Raw genomic sequence first — 18,092 nt, forward strand, 5'->3', positions numbered from 1 at the left:
ACCAACCTAGATAGCATATTCAAAAGCAGAGATATTAGTTTGCCAACACAGGCCCATCTAGTCAAGGCTATGGTTTTTCCAGTGGTCATGTATGGATGTGAGTGTTGGACTGTGAAGAAAACTGAGCACCAAACAATTGATGCTTTTGAACTATGGTGTTGGAGAAGTGCCGGGAGCCAGCACGAGAGATCCCACCTAGGACACAAGGTCATGTGGAGGAGACCTGACAGGCAAGGTGGATCAGGACTCGAGGGACTCCCTGGACCTGCTCGAGCATCTACCCCAAACCAAAATCTGTCTATTTACTGTATACTATATTATGCCTTTCACCAACTCTTCTGATATTAACAGGGGGCTATCCCCCACCACCTTTTCCTGGAGAAAATCAACTTAGGGCTCTAGTTGATAAGTCTACTGGGCATGAAAAGGAGCATTTCAATTCAAACTCCCCTGTTAGCATTCTAGCTTGCTTGGCAGGTTTATCCAGACTCTTGCCACTATGCATAATATTGTTCACAAATCATGACACGGGAAGCCTAAGCATTCTAAAAATATAGAGCCCTTTGAGGGGTGAAAAAGTTTTATTAAATTAACACTGCTGAAGGGTTTCATTATTGAGACAATGCTTGCTGCCGATTCCTATATCCCTTATCCATTGTGTGCCTGTGAGTGCATTAGTTAATATAGTTAGAATGTAAGAAAAACAAGTAGTAGCCTTGGTATTAACCACATCAGACCTTTGAGCTAATAAGTTCTTTTTTTATTGTTGTTGTTGTAACACACTGCACCTTTTCTCCATGAGAATGTAACTCTGTTTAGTACTTTCTGAGGCTGACACAGATTGGAGGTATAAAGAAAAAAAAAAAAAAACACTTCAAGGAAAAACAAGTTTTCTGGTTAATCAACCTTTTTCAAAAAAGGGTCATAAAATGTCAACAGGCCTCCAAGGCCCAGAAGATAATGTACACAACATAAGACCCTCGTTTATGGGAAAGGTATGCAGAGAAAATCCTGGTTTCGATAAGGGCAAAACTGGTGGAATGTTTGAGCTGAGTCTGCATAACTTTTCATCTTTCATTTTCCACTATGTACAAGTCAGGGTATACAAGTTCTTTTTGAAAATAAAGTTATGGGCCTCGCTCACCTAAGCTTGATCTCCCCGTGTCATTCTTCCGTTCTCCAATGCCATTCATCATGAGTGTATCCCTGGACTCTGCTGAGGCTGGACCCCAGCAGAGAAGACTCTCAAGAGTCCCTTGGCCTACAAAGAGATCCAACCAGTCCATTCTAAAGGAGATTAGTCCTGGGTATTCATTGGCAGGACTGATCCTGAGGCTGAGACTCCAATACTTTGGCCACCTCATGGAAAGAGTTGACTCATTGGAAAAGACTGATGCTGGGAGGGATTGTGGGCAGGAGGAGAAGGGGACGACAGAGGTTGAGATGGCTGGATGGCATCACTAACTCGAAGGACATGAGTTTGAGTGAACTCTGGGTGTTGGTGATGGACAAGGAGGCCTGGAGTGCGTGATTCATGGGGTCGCAAAGAGTGGGACACAACTGACCGACTGAACTGAACTGAACTGAAAATAGGAGTAATATAAGAATAGCTGAAAAAATAATGTTTTACTCTCTCTAGTGAATTGAATAAATAGTGTTCTTTAGGAGACAAATTATATTCTTTAACTGTCCTTTTGCTTTCTGATATTTCAGAAATCAATTTTATGATTGAAATGTGAATAATAAATGACTATTATTTGCATACATTACCTGTTACCTGCTTACAGTACTTAACAAAGTGCCCAACATAGGAGCTCATTTAATTTTTATCTTGATGTAGTCTTTTGTTATCTTTGAAAAAGATAGTACAAGGCTGTCATCACGATAGCTGCTGCTTATGATTGAACAATAGAGTATGTCCATGTCTAATTGGCCTAAATATCATTCAGCCCACTAACTGTACTTCATGTACACTTAAACACATTAACGTCTCAGAATAACTTCACAAATTCATCTACGTTCCCCTAACGACTCCTGATTCTGAGGGCTCTGAAGTTAGATCTAATTCAGAATCCTCATTTCAAAAGTTAAGATATGAGTGTGGGATCAGTTAATCAAACAGTGGTGTGGTACTACTAATCTGAACTAATACCAGGATCTCATAACTTCTATTTCTTGCCCTTTCTCTTACACTATTACACTATGATACTGTACTATATTTGGCACATATTTTAGAAGTACAATATTTGTTAAACTTGATGACTAGAATTGAGGGTCTGAGTTTGGACTGTGGCAGCCAACAGTAATATTCCTCAGTTTGACTGGCCGTATTGGGACATCTGTGAGACAAATTTGGTAAGTCATTATAGAAACCAAATAAAATGGTATTTAGTCTGTAATCCATTAATTTATTAATAAATTTATTAAGTGATTATATATTAGTCTAGGGATTGTGAATACAGTTATTAATAAAATCCCTGCCCTAACTGAGATAGACAGGATAAGACAGACTTTAAAGAAATAACAGTTTATTAGACGGTATTAACTGTGGTGTTAGAGAAGACTCTTGAGAGTCCCTTGGACTGCGAGGAGGTCCACCCAGTCCATTCTGAAGGAGATCAACCCTGGGATTTCTTTGGAAGGAATGATGCTAAAGCTGAAACTCCAGTACTTTGGCCACCTTATGCGAAGGGTTGACTCATTGGAAAAGACTTTGATGCTGGGAGGGATTGGGGGCAGGAGGGGAAGGGGACGACAGAGGATAAGATGGCTGGATGGTGTCACTGACTTGATGGATGTGAGTCTGTGTGAACTCTGGGAGTTGGTGATGGACAGGGCGGCCTGGCATGCTGCAATTCATGGGGTCACAAAGAGTCTGACACGACTGAGCGACTGAACTGAACTGAACTGAATTGCTATAGAAAAAAATTAGAGCTGAAAAATGGGACAGGCAACATCAGAATGGATTTCATATAATTTTAATAAAGGAGGTCAGTAAAAGCCTCATTAAAATATTCATATTTAAAGCCATGTAGTTATTGCAGTAAAGAGTATTCTAAGCAGAATATCAAGAGCACATGCTTTGAAGTAGGAATGGTTTTGTAAGAAACAAGAAAGGTAACTTGACTGTAGTAGACCAACTGAGGGAAGAAGATGTAGGAAATGGGGTCAGAAAGGGAAGATGAAGCCAGGCTCATCCTGGATTCTACATCAGACTTTTTCACTGACTTTTTTCCTAACAGGCAGGACTGCTTCAGAAGGTTTTATGCAGAGAGTTGAAATGGTCTGATGGATATTTCAATAGCATCATCCTATCTGTGCAATGCTGAAAATAGACTTAAGGGGATAAAGGTCAAAATAGGAAAACAGTTAAGAGATAATGCTATAATCCTTCCTGGTCAACTACACAGTGAAGGATAATAGTCTTACAGATAACCAGGACATTGATAAGAATTGCTAGGATTGTAGGTTCAGAGTTCTATAAATAGACTTACCATATACTACATTCCATAACAAAAAATCCTTGCATATAAAAAAATAATAATGTGAAAATGAAAAACATCACATTGCTCTATAGATTATATTAATGTAGGCAAATATTACAGATTTTTCAGTGTAAATTATCCTTGGATTCAGATTGTAAATTAATTGCAAAATAAAATGCCTTGTATCATTGATTTATGTATCCACAGATACCACATGAATATACTTTTAAATTGGCAACTTAGTAATTCAATTGCATTATTCTTAATTACTCAACCTATTTTGTCCATTCTGACAAAACATGGTCCACTGGAGAAGGGAATGGCCTCCACAGTACTCTTGCCTTGAGAACCCCATGAACAGTATGAAAAGGCAAAAAGATAGGACACTGAAAGATGAACTCACCAGGTGGTAGGTGCCCAATATGCTATGCTACTGGATATCAGTGGAGAAATAATTCCAGAAAGAATGAAGAGATGGAGCCAAAGCAAAACTTGTGGATGTGACTGGTAATGGAAGTAAAGTCTGATGCTGTAAAGAGCAAAATCGCATAGGAATCTGGACTGTTAGGTCGATGAATAAAGGAAAATTGGAAGTATTCAAACAGGAGATAGTAAGAGTAAACATCGACATTCTAGGAATCAGCAAACTAAGATGGACTGTAATGGGTGAATTGTGCTCAAGAATCCTTTAGAAGAAATGGGGTAGGCATGATAGTCCAACAAGAGTCCAAAATGCAGTACTTGGATGCAGTCTCAAATATGACAGAATGGTTTCTGTTTGTTTCCAAGGCAAATCATTCAGTATCATAGTAATCCAAGTCTAAGCCCTGAGAAGTAATGCTGAAGAAACTGAAGCTGAATGGTTCCATAAAGACCTACAACACCTTCTAGAACTAACATTCAAAAAAGATATCCTTTTCATTATAGTGGACTGAAATGAAAAGGAAGGAATTCAAGAGATACCTGGAATTTGGCCTTGGAGTACAGAAGTAAGCAGGACAAAGGCTAACAGAGTTTTGTCAAGAGAATGCACTGGGCATAGCAAACACACTCTTCCAACAACACAAGAGAAGATTCTACACATGGATATAATCACATGGTCAATACCAGAATCAGATTGCTTACATTCTTTGCAGCCAAAGATGGAGAAGCTCTATACAATCAGCAAAAACAAGACCAGGAGCTGATTGTGGCTCATATGATGAACTCCTTATTGTCAAATTCAGACTGAATTTAAAGAAAGTAGGGAAAACCACTAGACCATTCATGTTTGACTGAAATCAAATCCATTACGATTATAAAGTGGAAGAGACAAATAGATTCAAGGGATTAGATCTGATAGACAGTATGCCTGAACAAGTATGGACGGAGGTTCATGGCATTGTACAGAAGGTGCTGATTAAGACCATCCCTGAGAAAAAGAAATGCAAAAAGGCAAAATGATTGTCTGAGGAGGCCTTACAAATAGCTGAGAAAACAAAAGATGGAAAAGGCAAAAGAGAAAGGGAAAGATATACCAATTTGAATGCAGAGATACAAAGAATAGCAAGGAGATATAAGAAAGCCTTCCTTGGTTATCAGTGCAAAGAAATAGAGGAAAACAATAGAATAGGAAAGACTAGAGATTTCTTCAGGAAAACTAGAGATACCAAGGGAATTTTCATTCAAAAATGAGCACAATAAAGGACTGAAAAAATATGGACCTAACAGAAGCAGAAGATATTAAGAAGAAGTGGTGAGAATGCACAGAAGAACTATACAAAAAAGATTTTCACGACCCAGATAATCAACATGATGTGATCACTCACCTAGAGCTAGACATTCTGGAATGCGAATGCAAGGGGGCCTTAGGAAGCATCAGTAGGAACAAACTAGTGAGGTGACAGAATTCTAGCTGAGCTATTTCAAATCCTAAAAGATGATGCTGTGAAAGTGCTGCACTCAATATGCAAGCAAATTTGGAAAACTCAGCAGTGGCCACAGGACTGGAAAATATCAGTTTCGATTCCAATCCCAAAGAAAGGCAATGCCAAAGAATGCTCAAACTACCACACAACTGCACTCATCTCACATGTTAGCTAAGTAATCCTCAAAATTATCCAAGCCAAGCTTCAACAGTATGTGAGCCATAAACTTTCAGATGTTCAAGATGGTTTTAGAAAAGACAGATGAACCAGCGATCAAATTGCCAACATCTGCTGGATCATCAAAAAAGCAAGAGAGTTCCAGAAAAACATCTACTTCTGCTTTACTGGCTACACCAAAGCCTTTGAATTTGTGGCTCACAAAAAATTGCAAAATTCTTCAAGAGATGGGAATACCAGATCACCTGACCTGCCTCCTGAGAAATCTGTATGGAGCTCAAGAAGCAAGAAGTAGAACTAGACAGGAAACAACAGACTGGTTCCTAATCAGGAAAGGAGTACTTTAAGGCTATCTTTGTCACCCTGCTTATTTAACTTATTTACAGATTACATCATACAAAATGCTGGGCTGGATGAAGCACAAGTTAGAATCAAGAATGCTGGCAGAAATATCAATAACATCAGGTATGCAGATGACACCACCCTTTTGGCACAAAGCAAAGAAGAACTAAAGAGCCTGTCAATGAAAGTGCAAGAGGTAAAAAGTTGGCTTAAACCTCAGCAACAGAAAACTAATATCATGCATCTAGTCCCATCATTTTGTGGCAAATATATAAAGAAACAATAGAAACCGTGACAGACTTTATTTTGGGGGGCTTCAAAATTACTGCAGATGTTGACTGTAGCCATGAAATTAAAAGACGCTTGCTCCTTGGAAGAAAAGCTATGACCAGCTTAGATGCCATATTAAAAAGCAGAGATATTACTTTGCCAACATGGTCCATCTAGTTAAAGCTATTGTTTTTCCAGTAGTCATATATGGATATGAGAGATGGACTATTAAAAAAAGCTGAGTGCCAAATAATTGATGCTTTTGAACTGTGATGTTGGAGGAGACTTTTAGAGACCCTTTGGTTGCAAGGAGATCCCACCAGTCCATCCTAAAGTAAGTCAGTCCTGCATACTCATTGGAAAGACTAATGTTGAAGCTGAAACTCCAATACTTTGGACACCTGATGCGAAGAGCAGACCCATTTGAAAAAACTCTGATGATGGGAATGTTTGAAGTTGGGAGGAGTAAGGGATGATATAGGATGAGATGTTTGGATGACATCATTGGCTCAATGGACATGAGTTTGAGTATGTTCCAAGAGTTGGAATGGATAGGGAATCATGGCTTGCTGCAGTCCATGGCATCGCAAAGAGTTGGACATGGCTGAGCTACTGAACTGAACTGATTTTTCTATTATTTTTGTTCATTCATTATACAGAAGAAGCACTTCATGTAAAATGATAATGCTGCAAACTCCTTAGTATATATTTTTCGAAGCATAAATTAATATAAAATGAAAAAACGTTGATTAAAAATGACTTTCTATGATCAATAAAAGTTATTTTGTTTAACAAAATTATATTCTTAAACACTGTATATCCAGGGCATACCAAATATAAACATATATTTTTCTGTCCCATTCATAACTCCAAAACAGAATTTAGAACTTCATTAACTTAGAGTGGAAAGATTATTCCTATACTAGAACAACACCTAGAACAAGATCAGGTCTTGGGATCAATGCAATTTTTTCTAGATTCCCTACTTAACAGTAGTCTAGATTTGTACACTCAGTAGCAGTGAAAACATACACATTTTCATTTCAGTTTGCCTTTATAATTTTTTAAAATATTATTATATGCAGTTAATGATTCTGTCTCTGAAAGTTGCTTGAGAGACTGAATCATTAACTGACATCTGGCTCAGGATGGTATTTTAAACATGTCCAGAAATAATCAGATACAGCATGTTACAGCTTAAAAGGTTAGCATAGCCCTTTTGATGGTAGATTTTAATTTACTTTCATTCAGTTCAGTTCAGTCGCTCAGCTGTGTCCGACTCTCTGAGACCCGATGAATCACAGCATGCCAGGCCTCCCTGTCCAACACCAAATCCCAGAGTTCACACAGACTCACGTCCATCGAGTCAGTGATGCCATCCAGCCATCCCATCCTCTGTCGTCCCCTTCTCCTCCTGCCCTCAATCCCTCCCAGCACCACAGTCTTTTCCAACGAGTCAACTCTTTGCATGGGGTGGCCAAAGTACTGGAGTTTCAGCTTTAGCATCATTCCTTCCAAAGAAATCCCAGGGCTGATCTCCTTCAGAATGGACTGGGTGGATCTCCTTGCAGTCCAAGGGACTCTCACGAGTCCTCTCCAACACCACAGTTCAAAAGCATCAATTCTTCGGCGCTCAGCCTTCTTCACAGTCCAACTCTCACATCCACACATGACCACAGGAAAAACCATAGCCTTGACGAGATGGACGTTAGTTGGCAAAGTAATGATTTTGCTTTTGAATATGCTGTCTAGGTTGGTCACAACTTTCCTTCCAAGGAGTAAGCGTCTTTTAATTTCATGGCTGCAATCACCATCTGCAGTGATATTGGAGCCAAAAAAAATAAAGTCTGACACTGTTTCCCCTGTTTCCCCATCTATTTCCCATGAAGTGATGGGACTGGATGCCATGATCTTCGTTTTCTGAATATTGAGCTTTAGGCCAACTTTTTCACTCTCCATTTTCACTTTTATCAAGAGGCTTTTTAGTTCCTCTTTACTTTCTGCCGTATGGGTGGTGTCATCTGCATATTTGAGGTTACTGATATTTCTCCCAACAATCTTGATTCCAGCTTGTGTTTCTTCCAGTCCAGCATTTCTCATGATGTACTCTGCAGATAAGTTAAATAAGCAGGGTGACAATATACAGCCTTGACATAGTCCTTTTCCTATTTGGAACCAGTCTGTTGTTCCATGTCCAGTTCTAACTATTGCTTCCTGACCTGCATACAGATTTCTCAAGAGGCAGGTCAGGTGGTCTGGTATTCCCATCTCTTTCAGAATTTTACACAGTTTATTGTGATCCACAGAGTCAAAGGCTTTGGCATAGTCAATAAAGCAGAAATAGATGTTTTTCTGGAACTCTCTTGCTTTTTCCATGATTCAGCAGATGTTGGCAATTTGATCTCTGGTTCCTCTGCCTTTTTTAAAACCAGCTGGAAGCTGAAGTTGAATGCTTCTATGAAGACCTACAAGACCTTTTAGAATTAACACCCAAAAAAGATGTCCTTTTACTTATAGGGGACTGGAATGCAAAAGTAGGAAGTCAAGAAACACCTGAAGTAACAGGCAAATTTGGCCTTGGAATGCAGAATGAAGCAGGGCAAAGACTAACAGAGTTTTTCCAAGAGAATGCACTGGTCATAGCAAACACCCTCTTCCAACAACACAAGAGAAGACTCTACACATGGACATCACCAGATGGTCAACACTGAAATCAGATTGATTATATTCTTTGCAGCCAAAGATGGAGAAGCTCTATACAGTCAACAAATACAAGATCAGGAACTGACTATGGCTCAGATAATAAACTCCTTATTACCAAATTCAGACTTAAATTGAAGAAAGTAGGGAAAACCACTAGACCATTCAGGTATGACCTAAATCTAACCCCTTATGATTATACAGTGGAAGTGAGAAATAGATTTAAGGGCCTAGATCTGTTAGATAGAGTGCCTGATAATCTATGGAATGAGGTTTGTGACATTGTACAGGAGACAGGGATCAAGACCATCCCCATGGAAAAGAAATGCAAAAAAGCCAAATGGCTGTTGGTGAGGCCTTACAAATAGCTGTGAAAAGAAGAGAGGCAAAAAACAAAGGAGAAAAGGAAAGATATAAGCATCTGAATGCAGAGTTCCAAAGAATAGCAAGAAGAGAAAAGAAAGCCTTCTTCAGCGATCAGTGCAAAGAAAAGGAGGAAAAGAACAGAATGGGAAAGACTAGAGATCTCTTCAAGAAAATTAGAGATACCAAGGGAATATTTCATGCAAATATGGGCTTCATAAAGGACAGAAATGGTATGGAGCTAACAGAAGCAGAAGATATTAAGAAGAGGTGGCAAGAATACACGGAAGAACTGTACAAAAAAGATCTTCAAGACCCAGATAATCATGATGATGTGATCACTCACCTAGAGCCAGACATCCTGGAATGTGAAGTCAAGTCGGCCTTAGAAAGCATCACTACGAACAAAGCTGGTGGAGGTGATGGAATTCCACTTGAGCTATTTCAAGTCCTGAAAGATGATGCTGTGAAAGTGCTGCCCTCAATTTGCCAGCAAATTTAGAAAACTCAGCAGTGGCCACAGGACTGGAAAAGGTCAGTTTTCATTTCAATCCCAAAGAAAGGCAATGCCAATGAATGCTCAAACTACCGCACAATTGCACTCATCTCACATGCTAGTAAAGTAATGCTCAAAATTCTCCAAGCCAGGCTTCAGCCATATGTGAACTTTCATTCTAGCAAGAGTAAAAGAGATTACTTGAAGAATCAGGTCCATCAGATGCTAGCTTAAGTCATCATAGAACTTAGATCATGGTTGAAACAGTAAAGAACTCAGGATTACCCTCTTTGGGGCCTATGATCTATCAGCGTGTTCAAAGGATTCAGTAGCTTGATAGGCAGTAAAGAATAAAGGACCTAAACATATTTATGAGGGAGGCTTACCAACTAATTGAATAAATAAAGACAGAAATGAGATTGACAGATATAATATCACTACTACTTCAGTTCAGTTCAGTTCAGTTGCTCAGTCGTGTCCAACTCTTTGTGACCCCATGAATCACAGCATGCCAGGCCTCCTTAGGTCTCTATAAATTGGTGGTTGGAGAAGGAAATGGCTATCCACTCCAGTATTCTTGCCTGGAGAATTCCATGGACAGAGGAGCCTAGCGGGTTACACTCCCTTGGGGTCGCAAAGAGTCGGACACGACTGAGCAACTAACACACATATTGGTATTATCTAAGTAACTTATCCTCTTAAAAAGGGCACTTTTATCATAGAAACTCTTTATTCGCTCCATCATTTATATTAAAATATATCAATACATAACTAAACTCATAGGTAATTCATTAGTAAAAGGTTAGTTATTATATTTATCTTAAGTGCTTATTCAGTTCAGTTCAGTTCAGTTCAGTCTCTCAGTAGTGCCCGACTCTTTGCGACCCCATGAATCACAGCACGCCAGGCCTCCCTGTCCATCACCAACTCCCAGAGTTCAATCAGACTCACGTCCATCGAGTCAGTGATGCCATTCAGCCATCTCATCCTCTGTCATCCCCTTCTCCTCCTGCCCCCAATCCCTCCCAACATCAAAGTCTTTTCCAATGAGTCAACTTTTTGCATGAGGTGGCCAAAGTACTGGAGCTTCAGCTTTCTTTGGAAGGATTTCTATGGAAGTGCTTATTAGCCTCTAGATTTAATTCATCTGGTCATTTTCCTCTCATGTGCCTGTATCTATTAATACTTACATTTTTTTTCTATATTACATCATTATTTTATTTTCTTACTTTAACCAACCATCTCTTTATCCTATGAATCTATTTATCTTGAAATTGAAAGGAAGCATAGAATTAAAAGAATAATACATATCCAGCCTATTACAGGAAGCTGGTTCTATTAATAGTTAAATATTAGAAAAATTTCAGAGAAATTAGAAATCTCCAATTTTAGAGAAAGTGAACGTTTATATTGATGTCATTGCAGAAACATCTCAAATAAAATTAATGAAGAAAAATGCATTCCGTATCTGCTCACTTTAACCCTAGCTTATTTTAAGAGGAAATAATACTTATTTAAATTTGGGTAGGTCACTGAGTACTGAAAATGGGGGTCAATGGAGAGCCAACAAAGATTCATTTTTAGATCAAGGTTCTAACACTAGGGAATGTTCCAAGAAACATTTCATTTTCAAATGAATTCCTTCCACTTGGAGCCAAAGGTCAGCAAGCTAGCATTAGTTAAAGAGGTTGCAGCTGTCTCAAAGTTAAATAACAGACAAAAGTCACTTGCAGCAGTGTTTCTCTAATCCATAGTTGTGTCTCCAAGGGTAGCAGGCCAAAGCAGAAAACAGAGATTTGGTAAAGGGGCTAACAAGTGCTGTGATCAGCAAGCATCTTCGGCTGAGAGCTGAGGATTAGAAGTTTTTTGTTCTCCACACAGAATAGAAACATTCTACTTATGCACTGTTACCTATTGAAGTAAATGTAGGAATTGATCAATCTGTTATAGCAAAACATAGTCAATTACAGCACCGCTTAAAATCCAGATATCTCAGAGTAAATACAAGAAATTTTAATATTTTTTAAAATTCTATAGCCATGACGTAATAGTCAACCTAATACACAGGTGATTTTTTTCTTTAATGAAAGTCTTGAAGTGAAAAGATTTTGTATTTTGTTGAAAACATCAATACCAAAAACCCAGTTTTGTACTCTTAGAGAAATAAATATTGATTTCTGTGCTTCATCTCTTACCAAAGACAGGCGACTGGTTTCATTGTTCTGAATATTTTACTGTTTTACATTTGACATATTCTGTTAGCATTGAATTTTTATTGATTCATTGTTCTTTCTTCTCAGAAAGGCATTTATATTATTCTTTTGTGATAGACAAGACAGAAAAATGAGGCTGAAATTAATGTCACACTCCTTATACCATAGCTTCCTTGTCATGTATGATTTATCTAATTTTGACCTTACTATGATTGAGTTTGCAAGCATTTATTGAAAACTCAGCTGTTTTCTTATTACATTCTTTTTAGCAAATCAGCCTTCAAAATTATGCATATTATGAAACAATTAATTTGAAACAGAAGCTGCTCAAAATATTTCGTGTGAATGAAGTTTAAACATCCCATTCTTTACTTGATTACTGACAATTGTTATCTGGTGCTTTGTATAGGCAGGTGTTGTGACTCTAATGTTAAGTATCTTTGGACAAATTAACCAGTTCAATCCAGTGTGTGCATGGACACTGACTTTATCTACTAGGTTTTATTTTATTATCCTTCTTATATGCAAATCTGATTGAATAATTCAGAATAAATATTAAAACAATATTGATATAATTCACCAGGCTTCTATTCATTTCCATATCAAATGGATAAGTTCAGGAATTCATCCAGTTGCAAAACAACCCAAGGAAATTACCCAAACACATAAAAAAGTCAATATATTGTTAGAAAAATAATTCTTAAATCTACAGATTAAATTCTAAAACAGACATAAAAACTATTCATGAAAAAATATTTATGTTATTGTTTATCTTATTCTTCTCTCAACAAAACTATTTGAGGAATACTGAGAAAAAAAAAAAAAGCAAAAATGTTTCCTGTGGAGACTCCATTTAGATATTTCAATGGTTAATAACTCATGGATAATTTCGAAGACTTGCTACTAGACTCCGGAGAAGGCGATGGCACTCTTCAGTAGTCTTGCCTGGAAAATCCATGGACAGAGGAACCTGGCAGGCTGCGGTCCATGGGGTCGCAAAGAGTCAGACACTGAAAGACTTCCCTTTCACTTTTCACTTAAATGCATTCGAGAAGGAAATGGCGACCCACTCCAGTGTTCTTACCTGGAGAATCCCAGGAGGGGGAGTCTGGTGGGCAGCAGTCTATGGGGTCGCACAGAGTTGGACACGACTGAAGCGACATAGCAGCAGCAGCAGCAGCAGCTACTAGACTCACTCAAGAAAAAGTAATGCATATCAAGATTTTATTATAATTTGCTTTATAAATTATTAAATTATAAAATTTAGTTTTAAAATTTGATTGGGACTTTTGCTAAACATGTAACAGTTTATCAGTTTTAAGAGTGTTGATTTTAAAGTCATCATAGTGTCCAGAATATACTTAGTAATGATAATTCTGATTGAACACAACAATGATTGTCATAGAGAATAAGAAGGGAATGACAGGGAGGGCAGAAGATGTTAATATTGTTCATCAGTTGATCTGTATAAAAAGAAGGATATGGGAGAAAGAAAATATTCTACATTTTTTTTTCGGTGTTATATATGCCTATAAATGTATACAGAAGGATCAGTATCTTGGTGTCTTGAGACATCTCTATCTCTACTTATATATGACTGTCTTCTATCTTGCCCTTACATCATCTTCCATTTGTGTATGTATATGTCCCAATTCCCTCATCTTATAAAGTCAATAGTCATATTGAGTAAAATATGTATAAGTGAGAGTTAGAGTTCTCCAGAGAAACAAAAGCAATAAAATATATGGGTATATAATTGTGAATTAATACAATATATAAATAGTTAAAATAACTGCTTCCTCAACAAGGAGTATTTTACTTGTTTTAAGAGTATGGAAGGAAAGAATGTGAAAAATAATATTACTTTTGGTACACTTACTACTTGCTGTTAATTTTCCTGGAACTTTATGTAGACAGTCCCATTTATTTTTCATAATCAGTTTATTTTCTTATTTTGAAGGTGAAGAAAACCTGAAGTTCAACAAATATGTATACTTTTTCCAACATCAACCAAGGTGATAAGAGAATTTTTACAAGTTGTTTCCATTTCCTATTGTTGCCAATAACACAATTTTGATGAACTTTTATAACTCATAAAATATAAAGAGAGATGTGAAATTTCTCCACTGAAGATGGAAGTCTACAACTACACATACAGTCAGATGGTCAATTATCGGTCTCCTAAGGACTCTACTTTTGAGGTAAAAAGTCACTCTAGATTTTTCAGTCACTCTAGATTCAAATTCTTAAGAGATAGGGATTCAAATCCCTAAGTGATAGGGATTAAGTAGTCTTGTAGTCATCATATATTCGACCATTAGCTAGGGGATGGCAGAGTACTTTATTTATTTTTTTTTTTACTTTTTATTTTTTAAATTTTAAAATCTTTAATTCTTACATGCATTCCCAAACATGAACCCCCCTCCCACCTCCCTCCCCATAACATCTTTCTGGGTCATCCCCATGCACCAGCCCCAAGCATGCTGCATCCTGCGTCAGACATAGACTGGCGATTCAATTCACATGATAGTATACATGTTAGAATGTCATTCTCCCAAATCATCCCACCCTCTCCCTCTCCCTCTGAGTCCAAAAGTCCGTTGTACACATCTGTGTCTCTTTCCCTGTCTTGCATACAGGATCGTCATTGCCATCTTCCTAAATTCCATATATATGTGTTAGTATACTGTATTGGTGTTTTTCTTTCTGGCTTACTTCACTCTGTATAATCGGCTCCAGTTTCATCCATCTCATCAGAACTGATTCAAATGAATTCTTTTTAATGGCTGAGTAATACTCCATTGTGTATATGTACCACAGCTTTCTTATCCATTCATCTGCTGATGGACATCTAGGTTGTTTCCATGTCCTGGCTATTATAAACAGTGCTGCGATGAACATTGGGGTACATGTGTCTCTTTCAATTCTGGTTTCCTTGGTGTGTATGCCCAGCAGTGGGATTGCTGGGTCATAAGGTAGTTCTATTTGCAATATTTTAAGGAATCTCCACACTGTTCTCCATAGTGGCTGTACTAGTTTGCATTCCCACCAACAGTGTAGGAGGGTTCCCTTTTCTCCACACCCTCTCCAGCATTTATTGCTTGCAGATTTTTGGATCGCAGCCATTCTGACTGGTGTGAAGTGGTACCTCATTGTGGTTTTGATTTGCATTTCTCTAATAATGAGTGATGTTGAGCATCTTTTCATGTGTTTGTTAGCCATCCGTATGTCTTCTTTGGAGAAATGTCTATTTAGTTCTTTGGCCCATTTTTTGATTGGGTCGTTTATTTTTCTGGAGTTGAGCTGCAGAAGTTGCTTGTATATTTTTGAGATTAGTTGTTTGTCAGTTGCTTCATTTGCTATTATTTTCTCCCATTCAGAAGGCTGTCTTTTCACCTTGCTTATATTTTCCTTTGTTGTGCAGAAGCTTTTAATTTTAATTAGATCCCATTTGTTTATTTTTGCTTTTATTTCCAGCATTCTGGGAGGTGGATCATAGAGGATCCTGCTGTGATTTATGTCGGAGAGTGTTTTGCCTATGTTCTCCTCTAGGAGTTTTATAGTTTCTGATCTTACATTTAGATCTTTAATCCATTTTGAGTTTATTTTTGTGTGCGGTGTAAGAAAGTGATCTAGTTTCATTCTTTTACAAGTGGTTGACCAGTTTTCCCAGCACCACTTGTTAAAGAGATTGTCTTTACTCCATTGTATATTCTTGCCTCCTTTGTCAAAGATAAGGTGTCCATATGTGTGTGGATTTATCTCTGGGCTTTCTATTTTGTTCCATTGATCTATATGTCTGTCTTTGTGCCAGTACCATACTGTCTTGATGACTGTCGCTTTGTAGTAGAGCCTGAAGTCAGGCAAGTTGATTCCTCCAGTTCCATTCTTCTTTCTCAAGATTGCTTTGGCTATTCGAGGTTTTTTGTATTTCCATACAAATCTTGAAATTATTTGTTCTAGTTCTGTGAAAAATGTGGCTGGTAGCTTGATAGGGATTGCATTGAATTTGTAAATTGCTTTGGGTAGTATACTCATTTTCACTATATTGATTCTTCCGATCCATGAACATGGTATATTTCAATGCCAGTTCCATAAAAATGGAATTAATGGGAAAAGTCCACTGTTATCAGATGAAGGGAAAAAGGCACAAGTATTAGGCAGACAAAACCTATTGATACCTGTCTGTTTTAGCTAGTAAGTGTAAAGGTAAACTCTAACCCAAGTTTGGATGAAAAGTCCATTAGATTGTCAATTTTTTTTTTTTCTTGTATGAAACACCTACTAACAGCTTCCTTTCCAGTTGAGAATCAAGAATTTTGTCTACTGTTTGCCAAAACTCAACTATTTTTCTCAATGAAAAGATTTTTTTATTGAGGTACAATTAACACATAACATTCTATTTGCTTCAGATGTATAACCTAAAGGTTCAATAGTTGTATATATGGGAAAATGATTACCATAAATCCATCACCATACGTAGTTACATATTTTTTTCTCATGGTGAACTCTTTTAAAATCTACTCTTTTAGCAATTTTCAAATGTGCAATACAGTGTTATTATCTATAGTCACCATGCTGTACATTAAAACCTTAGAAAATTTATTTTATAACTGGATATTTGTACCTTTTAACACTCTTCATCCATTTAGACTCCACTCCCACTCCCTGCATCTGCCAATCACCAATCTGTTCTTTGTATCTATAAGCTGCTTTTTTTGGGGGGGGGGTCTTTTTTTGTCTTGGTTTGTTTTAGATTTCACATGTACGTAAGTTCATAAAACTGTCTGTGTTTCTCTGTCTCTCCACAATGAAAATTTGACAACAAAGTATATTTGAATCTTCTTGACAGTAAGAATGTTAGTCTCTGCAGTAAATGAGATACCAATAGTCAAGTGTTCATTTTTGATAAGAAAACTGATAGGACAGTAAATCATTATGAGAGGAAATTTTCTAAGAACCCTCTTTATGAGAACATTAACCTTAGCATGTTTTTAAGAAAGAATTCTGATGAAATCCTTAATCAATGAGTACAATATTTCATTTGAAAAACAGTGCTCAAGATGTCATTGAGCATAAATAACACAACTGTAATTTAATTACCATATTTTCAATGTTATTCTATCTCCATAATTTCTACTTTGAGAATCCTCTAACTCATAAATAGAGATCTACCGTGACCTTACACTGTCAGTATATCTCATGAATAGAGGTTATAAGATAATGTCATTTCCATTCTAAATTTCCAGAGCCAATATTATTCTTCAGCATTATTGCATCCATAATTTTTGTACACTAGTGTAGCTTGATATTTATAATACCATGCACTTGCTGCTGTTTATTATATTTTATAATCATTATCAAGAAATTCAGCATGACTGAGAGGGAGAAGGGATTAATAAACATTCTCTATGCCACTTTGATTCACTCATTGCAGTGATGCTGCAAACCATTATACTAGTTTGTAATGTAAGGCATTCTTTTTTCTTTTCAAAGACTTTTTCTAAAATCATAACTTGATATGTCTATACAATTGCTATTATAGTCACAGTAAATCAAGAATAATGTTAATAGATATAACTGTCTTACTGTTATGGATTCAATTTTATCCACTTAAAAGCTATGTTGGTATATAAAATAAAGTGTTTTTTTTAAAGGTATTTTGGAGTCCTAGCACAAAGTACCTTGACACAGATTAAATGTAATTTATATGAAATTAGGCTATTTGAAGATGTGATTAGTTGAGTTCTCACTGGAGCAGGGTAGGCGCTAAACCAATATGACTAGTGTCCTTAGAAGAATGTGACCATTAGAAGACCCAAAGTTACACTTGGAGAACACCATGTGATTATGAAGACAGAAATTGCAATCATATGGCTGTAAGTCAAGGAACATCAAAGACTGCTGAAAAATCACTAGCAGCTAGAAACAGGTGTAGAAGGATTCCTCTACAAATTTCACAGGGAACATGGCCCTGTTAACACCTTTATTTCAGACTGCTAGCCTCTAGAACTATGGGACAATAAATTTCTTTTTTTTAAGCTCCCCAGTTTGTGGTACTTTGTATAACAGTACTAGGTAACTAATACTTATTTTAGAGAGCAACAGATATATTGGAGATGAAACTAAAACATACATG

This window comes from Ovis canadensis, chromosome 2 (genome assembly GCF_042477335.2).
Source record: "Ovis canadensis isolate MfBH-ARS-UI-01 breed Bighorn chromosome 2, ARS-UI_OviCan_v2, whole genome shotgun sequence".
In the NCBI taxonomy this organism is placed as follows: Eukaryota; Metazoa; Chordata; class Mammalia; order Artiodactyla; family Bovidae; genus Ovis; species Ovis canadensis.